At 40.3% G+C, this 21723-nt stretch overlaps 1 protein-coding gene across 1 annotated transcript in view; it reads right to left on the bottom strand.

The window, feature by feature from the left end:
* NCKAP5 (NCK associated protein 5) overlaps window positions 1-21107 on the bottom strand; it is a 1007389-nt gene extending 986282 nt beyond the window's left edge. Inside the window, exon 1 of the mRNA XM_061135363.1 lies at window positions 20926-21107. The gene's annotated coding sequence lies outside the window, so the exon portion shown is untranslated. The remainder of the gene's footprint in view (window positions 1-20925) is intronic.
* Between the last annotated feature and the right edge of the window lie 616 nt (window positions 21108-21723).

The raw sequence follows: 21723 nt of genomic DNA, 5'->3' as shown, positions 1-21723 counted from the left end.
AACAACAACAACAAAGTGATCAAAAAATGTCAGCTCTTATACAGGGAACTGTATATGTATTATGACAGGAACTATGCTCAGTATCTTATAATAACCTATAACGGAAAAGAATGTGTAAAATAACATAGATGCACACATACACATACACACATACATAAAACTTAATCCTTTTGCTATACACCTGAAACTAACACAATACTGTAAGTCAACTATACATCAATAAAAAAAGTATATTCAACTGCTAGCCATATAAAGTTGCCTGTTTTCAGGTCCCTGGATGTTTCACATCCAATGTTATTATTTCAACCAATTATTATCACTGTTAACTTCCAGAAATGAACTTTTACCAGCATCAAAACCTCTAGTCTTTGCACCATCATCACGTTCCCAGGCCCTCAGCTCTGTCCCATCTTCATTCCCCCTGTGCCCATCCTAGACGCCAGGATCTGCTTCATATGCTTCTTCATGAAAATAGATTTCTTATCTCCCTGAAAACAATCAATATTTGTTTTTCTCTTTGCATGCCCACAGCCTGTCCTTCCCTTGAGTCCTTCACTCAGGCTTCTACTGGAGTGGGGACTTGTAAATAAATGATAAGTGCTTACGTGCCTGTCCTTTCCACAGCTGTTTACCCCCTAGGACCAAGACTGGGGCTCACTTATCAAGTTATGCCCAGTCCCAAGACTGAATGTTTGGGACAAGCTCAACTTGTTTGAAATGAAATTAAACTCCTGAGTAATGGATTTCTTTGCAAATAACATGCTGCTTCATGTGTACTGAGAAATAGCTGGTGATTGGTATGTTAACAGCTTTTATTTGTATCTCACATTTGACATTACCATGTCTGGAAACTGTAGCCCAAACCAGAGAACAGATGAGATTTTGATCCTCTCCTATATTACCTTTGGTTACCTCAGATTACTTATCTGGGAAAAAATAACTCCCTTTCTCATAATCCTATGAAATATTCTTTCAGAATATCCCCTTATTATTAAAGTATATATAAACAAATATGCAGTTATACACACATACACACATGTAGATCATTCTTAAAACATGAACATATTCTCAAAATAAAAATATTTAAAAATTATATAGAAACCAATATGGAGAATAGCAAAAGTTTCCTTTTTATGTGCTCCCAATGATATCTCCTCAATTAGAGGGGAAAAAACAATGAATGATTTGTTATCTTTCTAGAACATTTTCAATCTATTTACATAGATTACATGTATGAACAATTTTAGAGGACTTTGGAAACAGAAATGGTACCCTGTTCCACATATTTTTGACAGTTTGTTTTATTCAGTACTTTGTCCAAGAGGTCTTCCAATGTGAGGATGCATGTGGGTCTCCTCCATTCTTTTAACACTATGTGGGCTCTGTAGTGTAAACGGAGGGTTAGTGCTCCTCTACTGATGGGCATTTAGCCTGTGATAGCTGAGCAGTATTACAAGTGATGCCACAATGTTCACCCTTGCACATACCACTGCAAGCATACAGATGAACTGTTTTCTAGGATAAATAGTTAAAGGTCCCCTCCACTTTTGAATACACCCAAATTCTTATTTATCTGAACCATTAACTGCTTCCTCTTTCATCCCAATGATTGCTTATATTTTTGATTCAGAAAGGCATAGAATGATGCCTATCAGCTCCCAGAAATTTAACTATCAACCTCAGAGTCAAATTCACATCCCCCTTAAAATGCCCCATGTCTGTATAATAATTCACTTTCAAGTAATTCTGTGTCGTTAACCCAGAACCCCTGTGCACTCTGTTTTCAGTGCTCTGCTAACCACAACCTCCCTGTAAGCATAATTCTCAACAGCTCTGCAAGTCTGATTAAGGAAGGCCTAACTCCTAGCTCAGACGGTAAAGCGTATGCCTACAATGCGGGAGACCTGGGTTCAATCCCTGGGTCGGGAAGATCCCCTAGAGAAGGAAATGGCACCCCACTCCAGTATTCTTGCCTGGAAAATCCCATGGACTGAGGAGCCTGGTAGGCTACAGTCCATGGGGTCGCAAAGAGTCGGACACAACTGAGCGACTTCACTTTCGCTTTCACTAACTCCTTTGGAAGCCTGGGCAAGAAAGGCTTACACAAAGTCCTGATTAGGTTTCAGGAAGGACACTTCCCCCCATCACACACACACACAAAAATATGGAGACAGACATGGAACGAAACATTGAAGGCAGCTGGTGTGGAGAACTTGAAGCTAAACTCATTTTTTTTTTTCATCCAATTTTCTTCATTATCTGTTATACAACATTGAACTTTTTGCTTAAGCTATCCTTGGCAAAATTTTCTGCTTATTGCTGTTTGAAGTCAATGTGGCAGGAGATACAGAAAGAGCCAAGTTAGGTTGCTGAGTTTGAAAGGTGGCTCCTAGAGTGGGACTCTGCACCCAGCGCTGCTTTATCAAGAAAACTGACCAACACACTTAGTTCTCCACTTCTCTCTGCCTGTGATAAGCATATATTTAATAAGCTGGAGGCCAAGGCAAAGAGTGAAGGTGGTGAAGGAAACTGTAAGGCATGTATAATCTCTAAAAATATGTGTTTTTGTTTCAACTGAGGAGCATCACGGTTTAGCATTTGATGGTATTTGATGTGCTGCATGGCTGTCTAAGAGCTTCCCAGGTGGTGCTGTTGGTAAAGAATCCACCTGTCAATGGCAATTCACTCTAGTATTCCTGCCTGGACAATCTCATGGACAGAGAAGCATGGTGGGCTACAGTTCATAGGGTCTCAAGGAGTGGGACACGACTGAGCAGGCATATGCGCACGCGTGCACACACACACATGACTGCCTACAGGCTCTGCTGCTCCTATGTAGTTATTGTTCAGTCACTCAGTCGTGTTGGACTCTGAGACCCCATGAATTTCAGTACTCCAGGTTTCCCAGTCCTTCACTATCGCCTGGAGTTTGCTCCATTGAATCAATGATGCCATCCAATCAACTCATCCTCTGTCACCTGCTTCTCCTTTCACCTTCAATCTTTCCCAGCTTCAGGGTCTTTTCTAATGAGTCAGTTCTTTGCATCAGGTGGACAAAGTATAGGAGTTTCAGCTTCAACATCAGTTCTTCCAATGCATATTCAGGGTTGATTACCTTTAGGATTGACTGCTTTGATCTTCTTGCTGTCCAACAGACTCACAAGAGCCTTCTCTAACACCACAGTTCAAAAGCATCAATTCTTTGGTGCTCAGCCTTCTTTAATGGTCCAACTGTCACATCCATACATGACTACTGGAAAACCATAGCTTTGACTATATGGACCTTTGTTGGCAAAGTGTTATCTCTGCTTTTTAATACACTGTCTAGGTTTGTCATAGCTTTTCTTCCTAGGAGCTTCTTTTAATTTCATGGCTGCAGTCACCATCCACAATGATTTTGGAGCCCAAGAAAACAAAGTCTGTCACTGTTTCTATTGTTTTCCCATATATTTGCCATGAAGTGATGGGACCAGATGCTATGATCTTCACTTTTTGAATGTTAAGTTTTAAGCCAGCTTTTTCACTCTCCTCTTTCACCTTCATCAAGAGGCTCTTTAGTTCCTCTTCACTTCTGCCATAAAGATGGTGTTATCTGCATGTCTGAGGTTATTCTCCCAGCAATTTTGATTCCAGCTTGAGCTTCATTCAGCCCAGCATTTCAGGCTGGACTGACTCCAAGTCTAGTCAGCTTCAGTCACTACTACACAGATCTCCTCTACATGCAAGATGTTAGCTCTGAGAACCTACAGTGTATAATGCTTCCATGGTCTCTCACTAAATATGTATCTAAGAAACAAAACTGAAACATTTTGAGTCATGTGTGAAAATTCTGTATTCTTACAAGTACATAGGGTGATGGAAGTAGGAAAGAGGCAGAATTTAATGGCCCAAACACTTACCTTTGATAAGATTTATAATGGTTTAAGTGTAATCCCACTATATTGGAGAAAATGGCACAAAAACCTTTCCATCAAGCCAAAAGTACTTTTTGATTTTAGTAGAAAATGATAAATGCCACTATTTAAAATGCCCTGGGATTATCTGAGTTTCTGATAGAGTCCCTTCTAAATTCAATTAGTTTAATTTGGAAATTGGAGGATGTATGAAATAGCATTCTGTTTTTGTCTAATGGAAACGGCAAAAAAAAGAAAAAAAAAAAAACAGGAACCCTGAAATTCAAATGCATATGCTTATGTACATATATGCACACGTGTACACACACATAAATACACAGCATATTTTATTACGTCCACCAGTTCAGATCTTCAGATACAATCAAATACATTCAAGAGAAAGTCAATAGCAAAAAAAAAAAAAATACTCACCCACTGAGGAGAATCGAAGTAAAAAAGAGATTTACAGAAAGGACAAGTAGAGAGACACAAGGACTCCTCACTGCCCAAGAGAGTACACATTTTCAAAACAGTTGAAAAGGCTTCAAAGGAGTATTTAGAGGAGTACAATTTATCAATTTTTCCACAACGACTGTCTCTGTAGAACTTCCCTGGAGCATTCCTCAGCTCTACATGATAAACCACCCTCCTCACGCAATAATGTTCCACTCACGAACTATAGCTTGCACAATACCATTTCCAGTGGTACCACAGATGTGTGCTTTGGCATAAAAGAGCATAGTTGCTGTCTCGAATGCAGCCCACTTAATGAGGCTTTATAAAGGGAAAAGGCAGCATCCAAAGATTATTCCTCCTGTTCCTTCCTGCTCACACCTCCAGTCTTGTGTCTAAACTGTGCCTGTTCACAGAACCAAGAGGTTAAAAAAAATAATACACCTCAGGATAAAGCCATTTCAGGCAGATGAAACCCCCTGAAAGAGACAAAGAGTCCTCCTATGAATTCTAAAGCGTTATCTCTGCATTGTGCCAGCCTTGAATGATTGAGTCCAGGAAAAAGAGTAATTCTTTGTTCAACGCTTCAAAAGATAGGAGAAGCAGGTGAGGAAGGAGACAAGGTGGGAGCGGAAAGGACAGGAAGGAATACTCTTTGTATAAAGCAAGAGCATTTTCTTATCAGTCCAACCATCAATCTTTAGTTTTCTGAACACCATTCCTATATGCTCAAACTGTGCAAGGTATAATGAGGGCATTAAAGAGGATAAGTCAGAGTTTGTGGTTTAGAAAATTTTACTGTTGCCAAGGAAACAAGATTCACATATATTAAAATATTAGGGATGAGGACACTGGTTTTCTATTTATTCATTCCCAATCTCACCCCACCCAACAAGGATTTGTGGTTACTTATTAATACAAAAATATACACAAAAAGAAAATTATAAAATAATTGAAGAAGGAAAGCCAAAGGGAAGCTACTAGTATAAACATAATAAAACCAAGGTTAATATTAAAGAAATGTACAATATGCTGTCCAGGCTACAGGTGATCTGTGTATTTGGCTTAAAGTTTTGAAAGCCTCAGGCCCAGGCAGTAAGTCACACAGGACACTATATACACAGCCAACATTGTGTTAAGATTGACAGGGCAACTGTTAGCAAACCTCGATGCCCGGTGATACAACCTGGGAAGGTTTTCAAAAATTCAGTAATGAACCAGAATTTCTAGAAAAGGCAGAGAGGGAGACAATGTTGGGAATCTGCATTTTTAAAACCTCCTTGAAGTAATTATGATGCTGTCAGCCCTCAGACTGGCAACCCCTGCTGCAGGGATTTTAGAAAGAAAAACAGAAAACAAACCTCCAAAAACTCAGACTGTAAGAATTATGGAGGATGGAGAACTCAAGCTGAGCCTCTAAATCAGGATGAAGTTTGAAGAAGTAGGGATAAATGAAAGTCACAGAGGTGGGAGGGAGCCTAATGTGATGAAGGGATAGCACCACCCTGTCACCCTGGAGTAGGTGTCAGGAGTCCTAGGACACTATTTATTCCTTAATCCATTCAATTTTAATCAAATTACAAAGAAAACAAAGAAGCCATCTACACAACAAATAAAGGATAAAACTGAGAGATGAGTGAAAATGTATATATTAATATTACTTATCTATTGCTGTGTAACAAATTGAGTGGCTTAAAAAGAACACACATTTATTATCTCATGGTTTCCATGACTCAGGAATCTGACAACAACCTATCTGGGACCTTGTTCAGGTCTCACCTGAGGCTTAGCGTCTTCTTCTGAGCTCATGTGGCTGTTGGCATAATTCATTTTCTTATATCTGTAGAACTCATGGTGACGTGCTTTTCTAAGTTCAGCAGGAAAACATAAGCTTCAAATTTCTAATCTCAAGACTTGCTCTAAGGGACTTGTCTGATTAGGTCAGGCTCACCTAAGAAAATCTCTTTTTATTAACTCAAAGTAAACTGATTAGAGACTTTAATTACATTTGCAAAAATCTCTCCACCTTTGCCATATCATGTAACCTAATCATGAGAGTGATTAGGCTCTGCCCACACAAAGGGAGGGGAGGATTATTCAAGGGAATTGGCTTCTTATGGCCTATCACAGAATTCTGTCTACCACAAGCTATAAAGATGAGAGGATGGAAAATCGCAGCTATGTAGGATATGAGCCTACAGAGCACTTGCAACTAAACATTTAAGTTTGATTCTAAGCTTCCTAGAAGGTGAAGTGAAAAGGAGACAGATACAGAAGCATAGTCTCCAATGGGTCTTGCAGAAACGTTACCATGTTCTTATGCCCTGGGGAGTGTTATCTGGCCAGCACCCTATGGAATAACTTTCCTCCAGGGCATTTTTCAGGCATCCTTTGACCTCTGATAGAACTGATCAAATGTCTCCACTTCCCTTTAGGATGCTTATAGTTGGTTCTAAGCATCTAGCACTGAACTGTGTCAACATGTGTTCCATACACACTCCAAAATAAACCTGCGGCTGCATCTAAACTATTCCTTTTTCTTCCATCTACTAATATATTATTTCTTTTTATGACCCCGTTCAACTCCACTACATCCTCTTCAGTTCCAAGTGCCTGTATCCCTTTATTGAATGGCATCTGTCTTCATTCACAGTCAGCATTGTCTTTGTAATCACTCCTGTTGACTCACATCTGGTCTCCTACCATCTGACTATCTGGTCCATGGCAATGACCACTTTAACCTCTTGCATCTTTCAGTTTCCATAGAGTTTATTAATTGTGATCTAAAAAGTCCACAGATGGAAGAGGACTTGGAACTCTCCAGCTCACCTTCCTTTCCAATAAAAACCATCCATCCCATTACTGTCTAGCACCTCTAGAGACAAGAAACTATTTTATACTGTCCCAGTTTCTGTTTGTGAATTTCCATATGACCAAAATTTCTGCTTAACATTTAGGCCACAATTGCTTCTCTTTAACTTCTACCCTTAAGTAATAGTGGAAGTTAAGTAGTATTCTCTTGAGTAAATTCAAACATCACATAACCTTCACATATTATTGGTGAGTATATAAGTTGGTACAACAGCCTTGGAAACCTATTGAGCAGTGTCTCCTAGATTCCCTGTGATGCAATAATCACACACACAAACACACTTAACAGATACTAAAATGTCTATGTTTGTTCACTGAGGGATATGTACCAGAATATTCATAGCAGCACTATAAGTCATGGTTCCAAACTAGAAACTATTCAAATGCCCATCAACGGTAGAAATAATATATTATGATATAGTCACACAGTGGAATACTATACAACAATGAGCATGAAAACTCTATGACTACCTACAGCAATGTGGTTGAATCACAAAAACACAATTTGAATGAAAGAAAATTATACATACTGGGGGATTCTATTTATTTAAAGAGTAAAAACAGACAAAATTAATCTATGCTACTGGAAGCCCTCAGGCTGATTTCCTGAGGGGTGTGACTAGAACCGAACTTGAGAAGGGTATTAGTGAAGTGTTGGTGATATTTTTTGGTCTAAGAACTGGTGACACAGGTGGTAGTGATGTTGTTCAGTCACCGAGTCATGTCCACCTCCTTACAACCCTATAAGCTGAAGCCTACCAGTCTTCCCTGTACTTCATTCACTGTCTCCCAGAGTTTGCTCAAACTCTTGTCCATTGAGCCAGTGAGGCCATCCAACCATTTCATCCCTTTCACCCCCTTTTCCTCATGCCCTCAATCCTTCCCAGCATCAGGGTCTTTTCCAATGAATCAGCTCTTCCCATCAGGTGGCCAAAGTATTGGAGCTTCAGCATCAGCCCTTCCAACAAATATTTAGAGCTGATTTCCTTTAGGATTGACTGGCTTGATCTCCTTGCAGTCCTAGAGACTCTCAAGAGTGTTTTCCAGCATCACAATTCAAAGGCATCAATTCTTTGGCACTCAGTCTTTTTTATGGTCCAACTCTCACATCTGTACATGACTACTGGAAAAACCATAGCTTTGAATATAGGGACTTTTGTCAGCAAAGTGATGTCTCTGCTTTTTAATACGCTGTCTAAGTTGGTCATAGCTTTACTTCCAAGGAGCAAGCGTCTTTCAATTTCATGGCTGAAGTCACCATCTGCAGCAATTTTGGAGCCCAGGAAAATAAATTCTGTCACTGTTTCCCCATTTATTTGTCATGAAGTGCTGGGACTGGATGCCATGATCTTCGTTTTTTGAATGTTGAGCTTTAAGCCCACTTTTTTCACTCTCCTCTTTCACCCTCATCAAAAAGCTCTTTAGTTCCTCTTTGCTTTCAGCCATTAGAGTGGTATCATCTACATATCTGAAGTTGTTGATATTTCTCCCAGCAATCTTTATTCCAGCTTGTGAGTCATCTACCCCAGCATTTCACATGATGTACTCTGCATAGAAGTTAAATAAGCAGGGTGACAATATACAGTCTTGATGTACTCCTTTCTCAATTTTGAACCAGTCTGAGGTGTATTCACTTCATAAAAATAAGTCAAGCAGTATACTTACGTGCACTTACCTGCATGTATATTACACTTCAAAAAATTTTTTAAAATCCTCTTCCTCTTCCAAATCATCTGAGTAAATCAAATTTCTTTAGCCATTTCTTATACATATGGGTTACAGAATGTTCAAGATCCTGATCACGAACTAACAAAACCTTTTAATTTGGCAAAGCTCTGATCATTCATTTGGAAATTAATATTTGTTGGTTTATAACATTCTGTGAATGTCCCCGTGAGATTAACTCCTTTCCTCCAATATGTTGTAAACCCCATCAGTTCAGTTCAGTTCAGTCGCTCAGTCGTGTCCAACTCCCTGCAACCCCATGAACCGCAGCACGCCAGGCCTCCCTGTCCATCACCAACTCCCTGAGTTTACCCAAACTCATGTCCATTGATTCAGTGATGCCATCCAACCATCTCATCCTCTGTCGTCCCCTTCTCCTCCTGCCCTCAATCTTTCCCAGCATCAGGGTCTTTTCCAATGAGTCAGCTCTTCGCATCAGGTGGCCAAAGCATTGGAGTTTCAGCTTCAGCATCAGTCCTTCCAATGAACACCCAGGACTGATCTCCTTTAGGATGGACTGGTTGGATCTCTTTGCAGTCCAAGGGACTCTCAAGAGTATTCTCCAACACCACAGTTCGAAAGCATCAATTCTTCTGCGCTCAGCTTTCTTTATAGTCTCACATCCATACATGACTACTGGAAAAACCATAGCCTTGACTAGATGGACCTTTGTTGACAAAGTAATGTCTCTGCTTTTTAATATGCTGTCTAGGTTGGTCATAACTTTCAAGGAGTAAGCGTCTTTTAATTTCATGGCTGCAGTCACCATCTGCAGTGATTTTGGAGCCCAGAAAAATAAAGTCTGACACTGTTTCCACTGTTTCCCCATCTATTTCCCATGAAGTGATAGGACCAGATGCCATGACCTTAGTTTTCTGAATGTTGAGCTTTATGCCAACTTTTTCACTCTCCTCTTTCACTTTCAACAAGAAGCTCTTCAGTTCCTTTTCACTTTCTGCCATAAGGGTGGTGTCATCTGCATATCTGAGGTTATTGATATTTCTCCCAGCAATTTTGATTCCAGCTTGTGCTTCCTCCAGCCCAGCGTTTCTCATGATCTACTCTGCATATAAGTTAAACGCCATACAGACAGACATTTTTCCCTTTTGATTTTCTAGTAGCACATATATTCAAAAATCCCTTGCATGCTCAGAAAATACTTTTTCCCTCCTCTTCCTTAGCAAGTATGGATAAAATAGATCAAATTCACAACCTAAGTATTTTCTTCCCTTTTTCTCCCAATGAAACGTTTAATACTAACTTATCCAGTGAAGTCAATGATTGCTCTCTTCCCTCAAGCTCATCTAAGGACTGATCTTTGCCCTGATGGATGAGCCCTTTTCAGATGTTTCACATGGTGAAGTGGGAACAATCACCAGGCAGACCCCTATAAAACACTGATTCAGTACTTATTTATTTCTCTTATCATCATCAACCATAAATTGACCTCATGTCTGAACCCCTTCCCTATAGTTTTTTCTTCTCAAGGAAAAGACATTGGATGCTGAGAAAGAAGCATTCTTATTCATGTAAAGTTAGGGGCATCCTCCTTCTTGCTGGGCTAAGTAGAAGGTGAGATAAATGAGCCCTAGAACACAAACCACATCTCTGATGGGAAGGATGAATCCTGGGTTCTCAATAACAGAATGACAATAATGCTTTTGATGTTGATAAGGATTCTGGCTGATGACTTATCTTCCCAGAGAAAATACTGCCAAGGAAATCTGCAGACATTTACATAGTGAACACTGGTTTTCTCTCTGCTCACACACTCATTTGCACACTTGGCACCTGGCATGCTTAGTTGCTGCATGAGGATTGCACAACTTTCTTTTCCCACTTGCACAGCTTTTTCCAAAGAGAATATTTGTGGGCATCAGTCACTTTCCTGGACACGTGGTAAAAAGAGTGGCCAGTTTCCTAACCACATTCATAGTCCCGTCACCCAGCTGCCTTTATAACCAATGGTTCCAATCTATAGAAGAGCAGCTGGCCTCGGCCCAGGTTTGACTGATTGATTGATAGATATATAAATGATACACACAGAGAGAGATGGCAGAGACAGAGAGGAGACACAGAGAAAGAGGAGGCAGAGACAAGAGAGATGGCAGAGAGAGATGGCAGAGAAATGGAGAGAGATGGCAGAGAAAGAGAGAAACACAGAGAGGGAGACAGCTAGATAAGGAAAAGAGAAAGGATGAAATTATAAATCTGCAAAGATTCCTACCAAGCCCGTTGAGGAGCTATCTCTAGAAAATTGCAGACACATGTCAGTTCTTTTTAAAGAACATACAAAACAGAGAAGGAAAATCTAAGAAAGCTACTCATGCAGAAACTATTTAATCAAAGAGTAAAAGACAATTATAACATCTGTTAATCTTCTTTGGAGGTTATAATTAAATGCTCTGGAGAAACACCCTTTCAAGGGTGATCCTTCAACATCTGTTGTGAAGGCCCACAGCACTATGCAGTGACAAAAATTACTTCAGCACTTAGGAAAAACCAGGCTTCTCAAGAGATCTCAGAGGCTGTGAGGGTCTTCGTGCTTGCAGCCCAGACCTGCCCCTGCTGTCCTGGAGGAGGGGCCTTGCTCCAGAGTGCTGTACTGGATTATCTGGACTATGAGTCAGATGGAAGTCACTGTATGTTAGGGAACAGCAGGATCATGGCGTCAGAAATGGCCTTATGACTATCTGATCTCCACCTTTCACTTTGCAGATGGGGCCACTTGATCCCATGTCCTACAGCTGACTGTGGAACAATTTTACCAGCAGGGTTGTTCAAGTCTCCATCCAGATTTCACTCCATTCCACCATTCTGCTTGGTCTTTTGGCTTCTCCCTTACTTTGGCTTGTAACTTGGATGTGTTCTCTGTTTAACAGGATCAGCATTATAATAAGGCCCTAGGACATCTGAAGTTTATGAAGAAGTAGAAAACTGAAATGATTCCCTTCTCCATCCATCCCTGGTCCATCACCAGTGAGAAACAATGACCACCATCACTTCTCTACTCAGCTTTCTGGGGAGTAGGAGAGAAAGAGGAGGTAAATTAAAATAAGGAAAGAGAAAAACAAAAAGAATGAAAAAAGAGGGAGAGAAGGGAAGAGAGATGATTGAGAGAGACAAGGATAGAGAAATAAGGTAGGGTAAAGAGAGAGAGGGGAACAAAAGGAAGAGGGGGGCAGGAACAGCTAGGAAAGGTGGTCCAGGGATATAGGAAAAGCACATCAAATTAAGATCCCACCAAAAGGAACTGAACACACTTTATATCCATCCAGCCTCATAACCTGACTCTATTGTACTTCAAATAAGCAGTTATACCCATACAAAAGACCACAGGATTTGAGTTTTGCCAACCAAAATGCAGAAATGATAAAGCCAAGGGCATCACATAAACAGACACATAAAGGTAATGAGCAATGAGAAATATGCCCAAATAATGAGAATACAACACATGTATCCATGGCCCAGGAGGCATAGAGGTGGACAGGTTCCTCAGTAACTCTTGGGGGCTGCAGATACCAGTAGGTGCCAACATGCTGAGTAAATGGAGTTCTTGACATTTGACGGTGGGATTAAACGACAAGTCCTTATGACCAGACATGTGATGCTGACATCAGCCTTTCATTTCCCTTCAACTAGTGAAGTTGCTCAGTCGGGTCCGACTCTGCGATCCCATGGATTGTAGCCTACCAGGCTCCTCCATCCATGGAATTTTCCAGGTAAGAGTACTGGAGTGGGTTGCCATTACCTTCTCCAGGGGATCTTCCCAACCCAGGGATTGAACCCAGGTCTTCAGCAATGCAGGCAGACGCTTTACTGTCTGAGCTACCAGGGAAGCCCTTCCCTTCAACAATCACCTGCTTATAAGGGCCCAATAAGACCCTTATAAGATCTTCAATGATAAGGAGCCAATAATAATGTTAACAGTCACCACATACTATGAGTCTAGTTTTGTGTGGGTGCTGGACATACTTTATCTCATTTAATCCTTACAGTGATAATGAGATAATATAATCCAAATATCTGGGTCAAAGTCTAACTATGCAATTGTGAACAATTTAACCTCTTGGGACCTTGGTCTTCTCATCTATGAAATAGAATTAATAGGAATTTCTATCTCAGAGGGCTATTTTGAGGATTAAATGAGACAATATAAATAGAAAGCATGACAGGGCTAAATAATAATAAATATAAAAAATAAATAGAAAGCAAGACTGCAAGCACTTAATAAACATAATGTGAAATCATTGTTGATGTTACTACATTTTATGGACAAGGAAACTGAGCTCAAGGAAATTAAATAGTTCTCTCAAAGTTGATGGAGATCAGGTCAGAGGCTGGAACCCAGGTCTATCTAAGGATTAAAGCAACATGGGCAGGAGCTTTAGCTATTTGTTTTGTTACTCTATTAATGGACTCAAAAAAAAAAAAAAAATCCTGGTCTTTCTAGTGTACAAGGCAGCCTCTCAGGGAAAGGGTATCCAGAAAGCTGCCAGCCCAAGTTGGAAAATGTAAAAGGGCACATTACTCAGCTCAAGACATCTTTCTCTTCCCAGTCCCTTGTCTTCAACAATGAAGGAAGAAAAGAAATCCTGTCCATCCTCTTCTTCATTTACTTTCATACCTATAGAGCCCCCACTGATGAATGCAGTGAATATTGATACCTATACTACTGAAACTAAACAGGCACTCACTCACTCATTGAAAGTTGGGTAAAAAGAAATGTCTTGCCTTTGTTCTCTGTGTCCACAGGAATGTTGAATGTCATCAGTTGAGATATAAAAAGGAATGTTTTCAGAAGTATAAGAATGGAGAGGAGAAAGCACTGAAGTCTGAAAATTTGCTTGTATCTGTCCATGCACCAAGTATCTTTTGGGCATCCACCATTTATCAGCCACTGCTTTTGATGCTCAGGCTACAATATTAGATGTGATAGACGCAGGTTCTGCCTCCATGGAACAAGAAACGGTACGGGGAGACATTCTGAATCCAGTAGCCGATCATGTGTTTAATTCCCCTGGTGACACATGCTATGCAAAGCGAGGACCTGAGGCTCTCCATATGTATAACAGATAGGGACAACTTTCCTGAGGAAAGGCCATTTAGAACTGTCTCAGTGAGGCTGGGGAGGGAGAGGCAGCCTTCCTCAGAAGGAGATATTTTGGTGGGTAGGAAGAGAAGAGCTCTGTGCTAACCCAACAAATGACCCTAGGCAAGTCAGCTCAAGTCTCCACAGTGCTTTCCTTCACTGCAACATGGCACTATGAGAGCTTAAGGCTCTCCAGCATTCATGATTTCTCTAGATTCTCTTTCCCTGTGTCTGAATCGAGGATGTGGTACAGAGTGGGAAGATTCTAGCCCAGGTGCAGGAAACAGAAAACCCATTTTGTTGAGAGTGGGCTCACTCAAATATAGAAGCACATATAAACTACATACATTTCTAGGATAGAAGAACCATCCTTTTTTCCCTCCAAACTCAGCAGCCAATATTAGTTTCCCCAAAAGGCTCAGGGACCAGTGCTCCAACTCCAAAAGAATGGCCGTACGTATTTTATGACTTGGCATCCAAAGTCCTGATTTGATACATGAGCTATATAAATGATCTGAATGTTCCAATTTTCCCTAACAATAGAAGAGTTAAGACTTCTAATTTCTCCAGACTGGAAGAAATACAAGGCACTTTAAAAAATTACCTTGGAAAAAAAAATTACCTTGGTAGTTTTACTGCTGTTAATCAGGTGTCCTAAAAACAACAGCTTCTTTCATGGTACCTGTTGCAAATGGGCTGTATGAGAAGTTTTATTCAGTTTAATAAGGCCCTCTACTGGCAATCTCCAAAAACACAGTCTCTTTCAAATTATTTTAAGTAATTAAACTATTTTAACTAGTACTCTCAATAATAAAGCATCTCACATTCCTGATTGTGCAAATCTGGACTGAAAGAATGAGAAGAAAATGAGAAAGGGAAGAAATAAATGTCATTTTAAGTGGGCCATTCATTTAGCTATTCATAAAATAACATTACATGAAGTATCATTTGCTTTCCTCTGATAAAGTTATTCTATATATCAAAGGTACTCAAACAAAGGCTATTTCTTACACTGAAATATATTAATATTCATGCAAACATAAAACTAAATTATGAATGTTATTTACAAACTACAGTAAACCAGATCATTTCAGTCTATTTATTCACATGAGTAATTGACTATAATTAGAACAAAAAAAAAATGTTGAAGGCAGGCCTTTTAAACTGATTCTGATATGACACAAATAATAATTAACTTCTCCTGTTTGACAACTAACCAAAAAAAAGAAAAGAGTATATGGTGACTTAAGAACTTATCCATAGAATGATGTTTTAAATTTAAGTTATCTTTGTCACATTCATCAAAAGGTTGTTGGCAATTTCAACTACAGATTCCTAGAAAACCAAGTTAGTGTTTTAAATGAGGCAATTAATAACTTTAGAAAAAAATATTTTTAACAGAAAGGAAATGCAATAATTATTTGACTCAACAATAAATGTTATAGTCATGATAAAAATAAGCACCGAATATACATTTAACCAAAATTATGATATAATTTCATTGGAGAACAGGAGAGGTATGGGAAGTGTAACAAATATATATTATAATCTATCATAATAGAAGGTAAACAATAATTTTATATTATAATTAGATATAAAAAGCATTATTTAAAAATATTATAGAAAAAACAGCTAAAAGAAAACCCTCTGAAAAGCAGGACTGAGGAATGGGGTTTGGAGGTCACTCAGGACTGTCAAATATATATATATATATATATCGTCATTATACAAACACTGTTTATATATATGTAAACATTTTAGTACATGCATGCTCAGTTGCTCAGTGGTGTCCACCTTAATTTTAGGACTACCATTTAATATATACCAAGTGTCATGTGTGAGTATAGTTACTTATATAGACATCTTTGTACTCTTTGGTTTTCTAAATTATGAACATGTATTGCTTTGATTTTTGTTTTTTTGTTTCCAAGGACAGGTCAGCCCTGGCAATGGAACCCGCTTCGGATATATCTTTTGGACTGGCCTGGATCAGGGGTCTATAATTCCATGTTCAGTTTGTCAAATGAAGCAAGGACCCTTCTTGGAATAGTTTGTCAGACACGCATCGTGACAGTAATACTCATTCCCATGTTTTAGAAATAACAGTTTTTCTTTCAACATTATGTATCTATCATATTATTATCCAAGCCTAAGTTCCAAAATGGCTTTGAGACTTTCTTCTTGAACTCAGTCCATTGGTTTCTTATAGTGCATCCAAATTCTACTCAAAGGAATCACTAATCCAGAAAGTTTATTTCTAAAAGGAGAGATCTGATTTCTTGCCCTGAAAATACCAGATTAATTTATGTAACTACTGGGAAGTACCTTGTGTAATGGAGGCTTCCAAAAGGACAGGACACACTTCATTAGACAAGTATGTATTCAGGCACAGTAACTGCTGTGGGTAATGTTCTTATGTATCTGAGAGATTTATTATTCCATCTTTAAAGAAAGCACAGTTGGGAATCTAAAATTCCAAAGGCATTAAACTTTGTAGAATTAGAGAAGTAGAGAAAAATAAGGCTATAAGGCATCTTGCATTTAACTGGTTCCATGACTTCCCAGTGTTCAACCTCAACCATTCTGGCTATTTAAATAAAATACTACCACTTCCCCTGGTAAACTTTTCCAGAGACCAACTGAATGGCCAAAGATCAATTCCACTTTTTTTTTTTTAACCTAAATCCCCTGAATCATACTCTTGACCAAGCTGAACTCAGCCTACCAACGTCTCTACCAAGAATGCAAATAATCTTGATGTTGTACCATAAACTTGGGCCAACCTTCAAGGGGATTCATGTCTGAGATGAAAAGAAAAACAAAAATGCTGAAAGACTGGGCATGGGCTTTGACCCTTCTGCAAAGCTAGAAAATGTGAATCATCCCTTCAGTCAGCTGGCACCTAGAAGTGTTCATCTGATGTGTAGCTCTCCAGTACAATCAGTGCATGGAAAGACAAGAAAAATCAAAGTTCCACCAATGGTAAAGCTCACAAGAAAGATTGCCTTCCATATGTCCGGAGAGTCTTACCGTGAAAGGTCAAGAGTTTGGGGTCAGGGTTCAGGTCCTGTCTCTGCCTCTTTTACTGCCCATGTGATCTGTGCACATTACCTCACCTTTTTGGACCTAAGTATCTTTACCTAGAAAATGAGCAAAATGATCATAATGACATAGCACCTGTCAAGAGTTTAGAAATGTGGTACTGACTATGGGGAAGAAAGTTTAAATCTTCTCTTAGAGTACCTATCAAGCATGCATTCATCCACTTTTATTTTTCATCATCTCTTGGGAACTCACTCTGGCCAGGTGCTTAGTTAGGTGTGAGATTACAAATTTGGCCAGGACCTGGAGGATAAACTAGGTGGATGGGGAGGTGCCACAGGCAAGAGTATAAAGGTACTGAGGTGCTAGAGAACATACAAGCCCAGCACGTGTAGGTAACAGAAAGCACCTCCTGGTAGCTAACACAGGAATTCCAAACCGAAACATCTGAGGAACTTTTTAACTATGCCTCAGTCTGAATCCCACCTTGGAGATGCTGATTCATTAAGTCTAGGGTGGAACATGAGCACTGGTCAGGCTAATAGTGATCACAACAGTCAATCCCAAAGAAAATCAATTCTGAGTATTCACTGGAAGGACTGATGCTGAAGCCCCAATACTTTGGCCACCTGATGTGAAGAACCCACTTACTAGAAAAGACCCTGATGATGGGAAAGACAGAAGGCAAAAGGAGAAGGTGGTGGCAGAGGATGAGATGGTTAGATAGCATCACTGACTCAGTGGACATGAATTTGAGCAAACTCCAGGAGACAGTGAAGTACAGGGAAGCCTGGTGTACTTCCAGTCCATGGAGCTGCAAAGAGTGGATACAACTTATTAACTGAACAATACAACTTATTAACTGAACAACAATACTCCTGTGAGGTAGGCACTCATATTGGCCACATTTTAAAGATGAAAAGCAGAAAGAGAAAACTCAAGTGAATTAACCAAGATCATAAATCTGGCCAGTAATGAAAGGAGGACTTGAGCTGGGCAGTCCGGTTCCAGAACCCAAATCCTGACTGGCTCTACCACGCTGCTCTTCAACCCCTGACGGAAGACACAGATGAATCGTCAGGTCAGGAATCTCCAGGATGGACAGAGTACATAGGAGGGAGTGGAGAGAAATGAGGCAGGGGAGGTTGCATGCATCACTTCAGGAATAGCCCTGTTTGCATGCTTGAGAGTCCAATATTGAGGGCCTTCATTTGGTGAAGATGGATTTCAAGCCACTCAGCACACTTACATATTTTTGTCAGCCATGTGTAGAGGCATGCATGTTTGGTTTAGGAAAAGGGATACTTAAGATTAGCAATCCAGTCCTTCACTTCTTTACTATTATATATTTAACCGCCACTCTGTAACAATGCTGTGGATATAGAAGTACTGAACCATAGCCCTGGCTTTCCGTGGAAGGATGTATTTAACTGTGTGACAAAGAGCTTCAGATCCCACAGCAAAAATCAGCACAGGATACCATGAGGGTCCAAAGAAGAAAATCATCATTTCAACTTGAAGAATCCATGGAAGCATCCCATAGGCAGAAGTATCAGGGACAAGGAAGGCTCCGGAGAAAAGAGGAACACAGGGCGTTAGTGGAATCAAGTTGAATATTAGCATCAGAGGTCCAGTGAGAAAATGAGGCTGGGAGAGAGGAGGAAAACAGGTAAGGGTGTGGTCAACAAAAGAAATGAGAGATGTAAGTAAAGCAGGAGCACAAAATGTCAGAGCTGAAGACCAGCTTTGGTCTCTCAACCTGCACCTGATGCAAACTGCCTTATGTACTGTTCCTCCACCTGAAATGTCTCGATTAACTTCAGGTCATCAACTGTCAAGTAATCACAAAGTGCTCTTCGGTTCTCTAGCCAAACTAATGAGGAACAGAGTTGTCAAGAAATATACCCGGAGCCAAAGACAAAACAGGAATGTTCTCTCTTCACCAGACCACCTTCATCTATACACCTTCACTCAGCCAGCCCCTGCAAGAAGGCTAGTAACCACACATGGGCCCTACTTCTTCTTTATATCCTGGAAGAACCGAGATGTGAAGTGCATGCGAGGATGAGCGTGGCTTTCTGGTTGGAGCTCTGCCGCTGCCTTGCTAGGTGACTCTGGACCAGTCACTTCCCCTCCTCATGCCTCAGGTTTTCTTCTATAAATGATAAGCTTTGACTAATGGTTTGGAAACTATTTTAGTAGCACACCCCCTTTTTAAAATAAAAATTTACAGAAAGCATTGAGTTTTAATACATAAAACATAACCAGTACTAGCTAGTAGATACAGGATGGATAAACAACAGGGTTCTACTGTCTAAGTGCAGGGAATTACATTCAATATCCTGTGATAAACCAGACTTCCCTGGTAGTTCATTGGTTAAAACTCTGTGCTTCCAAAGCAGGGAGTAGGGGTTCGAGCCCTGGATATGGAACTAGGATCCCATATGCCGTGTAACACAGTCAAAAAAAAAGGAAAATTATGTTTTTATATATATATATATATATATATATAACTGAGTCATTTTGCTGTATAGCAGAATATTATAAATCAAATACACTTCAATAAAATTAAAAAACAAAACAAAAAAATAACATGTCCAAGAGACTGTGCTCTGATGAAAAAATCTGGAGCTGACAAACATGCATGAGGCGGCTGCCCATATCAGAACTCCACTGCAAACTGTCGGATATTTTAGGAGCTTTTGGGCACTGACTTTTTACAATTCTGAGACCAGAGAAAAAGGGAAAGGCACTGAAGGCTGTCACCGCTCTTGTGAGCTGGTGACAGAGCTGCTGAACCGAGGACCAGCCAGGTCTCCTGGATCAAGTCATGGGGCTCACGCTCAGGCGGTAACAGGCTAACAGCCACTTGCCAGTCTATGCGGCAGGGCTGTCAGGACTGGATGGCAGGCATTGGCCAGATCGTGCTACTGATTACAAGGGGCTGAACCGCAGGCGCCCAGGTGCAAACCCTGCATCTAGAAGCACGCAGCTGAAAGACAAATCCACGTGACTCTGATGCAGCGCTTCCAGGTGGCGCCTGGCAGCCGTAATGAGAGGGATCCCTGGTCCAGGCTGGTGGTATGCAGAGCCCACACTTCCAATTCCCCAAAGAATGTATTCAGAGAGTTTGAAAGAGTTGAAGGAAAGTGAAAGCAAGGATGTGGGTCTCCCATCCCCACAGAGCTAAGTGTCAAAGTTTGACTTTTTCAGTAGCACCTTCATTCAGGTTCCCATCTCAGAGGACAAGTCAGAACAGCGAACATTTCTCCCGATACCTAAAGGGAAGAAATCTAGATAGAAATGGTTTCCATTGCAAAACATTTGTCTAGACGTTCAAATTCCCTGAGAATGAATGAGTTTGTGTGTGTTTGGAAGGAGGGTGTAATCAAGAAGGGAAGTAGACATTGAACACACACACATTAAAATCTATAAACCACAGAAAGGATCAGAGAAGAAAAACAAGAGTGTGTTTTCCTTTCCAACACAAACAGTTAATTAAAAATCAGTCTTTACAGCGTTCTACTAAAATTCCTAGGTCAAGCTAATAGTTTTCTGTATGGTTGGTTGCTTTTCATTAAAAAAAAAAAAAAAATTCCAACCTCCCTGCAGAGGCAAATGAGGATCAGGAACTCAGTATCTTGTTATCAGCTACGTGCAAGTTCTCTGCACCCACCCCATCAACTTCAGTGCACTGTAATTACTACTTGAAACAAATGCATACTTGTTGCGGCAGCGAGAGAGCCCAGAGAAATACATACACCTCATCATCTCACTTTAAAAGCAAAGCAAGCCATAAAATACAAAAAACTGTTACAAGAGTTTAAAAAAAAATTCCAACAGTCTTACTTGTCGTCAGCTCTGCAGTCAACACATCTCACAGCCCTGGAGACAAACACAGGAACTGCAACTCTCTCCAGTTAAACATTTCCTCCCGAGTTGATCCTCTGTTTATTTGTGAAGCCTGAAAAGGCTGGGCGCAGAGAACACGCCAGTTTTCCTCAACAGCCAAAGCAGCAGCAAAAGTTGCTACCGCGAATTCAGAGCAAGTTTGCCGAGAGTCGGCTGCTCCCCCGGCTGCGGCTCCGTGGTTGCTCTGAGCTTGTAAATACAAGCTCCGTGGACAAAGTCCCACATGACATCACTGGCAGCTGCTTATTGTTGAGTCTTTATTAACTGACTGTCAAAAAGAAAGGAGGGGGTGGGGAGCAAGAGTATCTTTTCTGCAGCAAAATCGGCATCTCCGAGCGGATTCCGGTGATGCAAGCGTAAATAATCCCATTGATTCAAATTTTCAGGAGCCCAGTTTCCCTCAGGTCAGATCCTTTCTCCCGAGAAAGGAAGAGAATCACCTCCTCCGACTGATGCTGGCTAAGCCGAAGCCATGCGGGAGCCACTGGCCCCTGACAAGTTGTTACCCACCTGTTTCCAGTCAGTTTCAGAGTTTGAGGATTCATGAATAAATGAATATTAGTTACGTTTTACATTGCCTAAGTGTGTAACAACAACATAACAATTACTTATGTCTCATACTGCCTAACAACTTTTACTAACATATATGTTTATGTATATATGCATATATATATGCATATATATATATATATACACCTCCTTGACTGATACGTGTGTGTGTGTGTGTGTGTGTGT

Source organism: Dama dama, chromosome 33, assembly GCF_033118175.1.
Source record: "Dama dama isolate Ldn47 chromosome 33, ASM3311817v1, whole genome shotgun sequence".
Lineage (NCBI taxonomy): Eukaryota > Metazoa > Chordata > Mammalia > Artiodactyla > Cervidae > Dama > Dama dama.
Note: the sequence above shows the minus strand (reverse complement) of the source record. Positions and strands in the feature narration are given on the sequence as shown.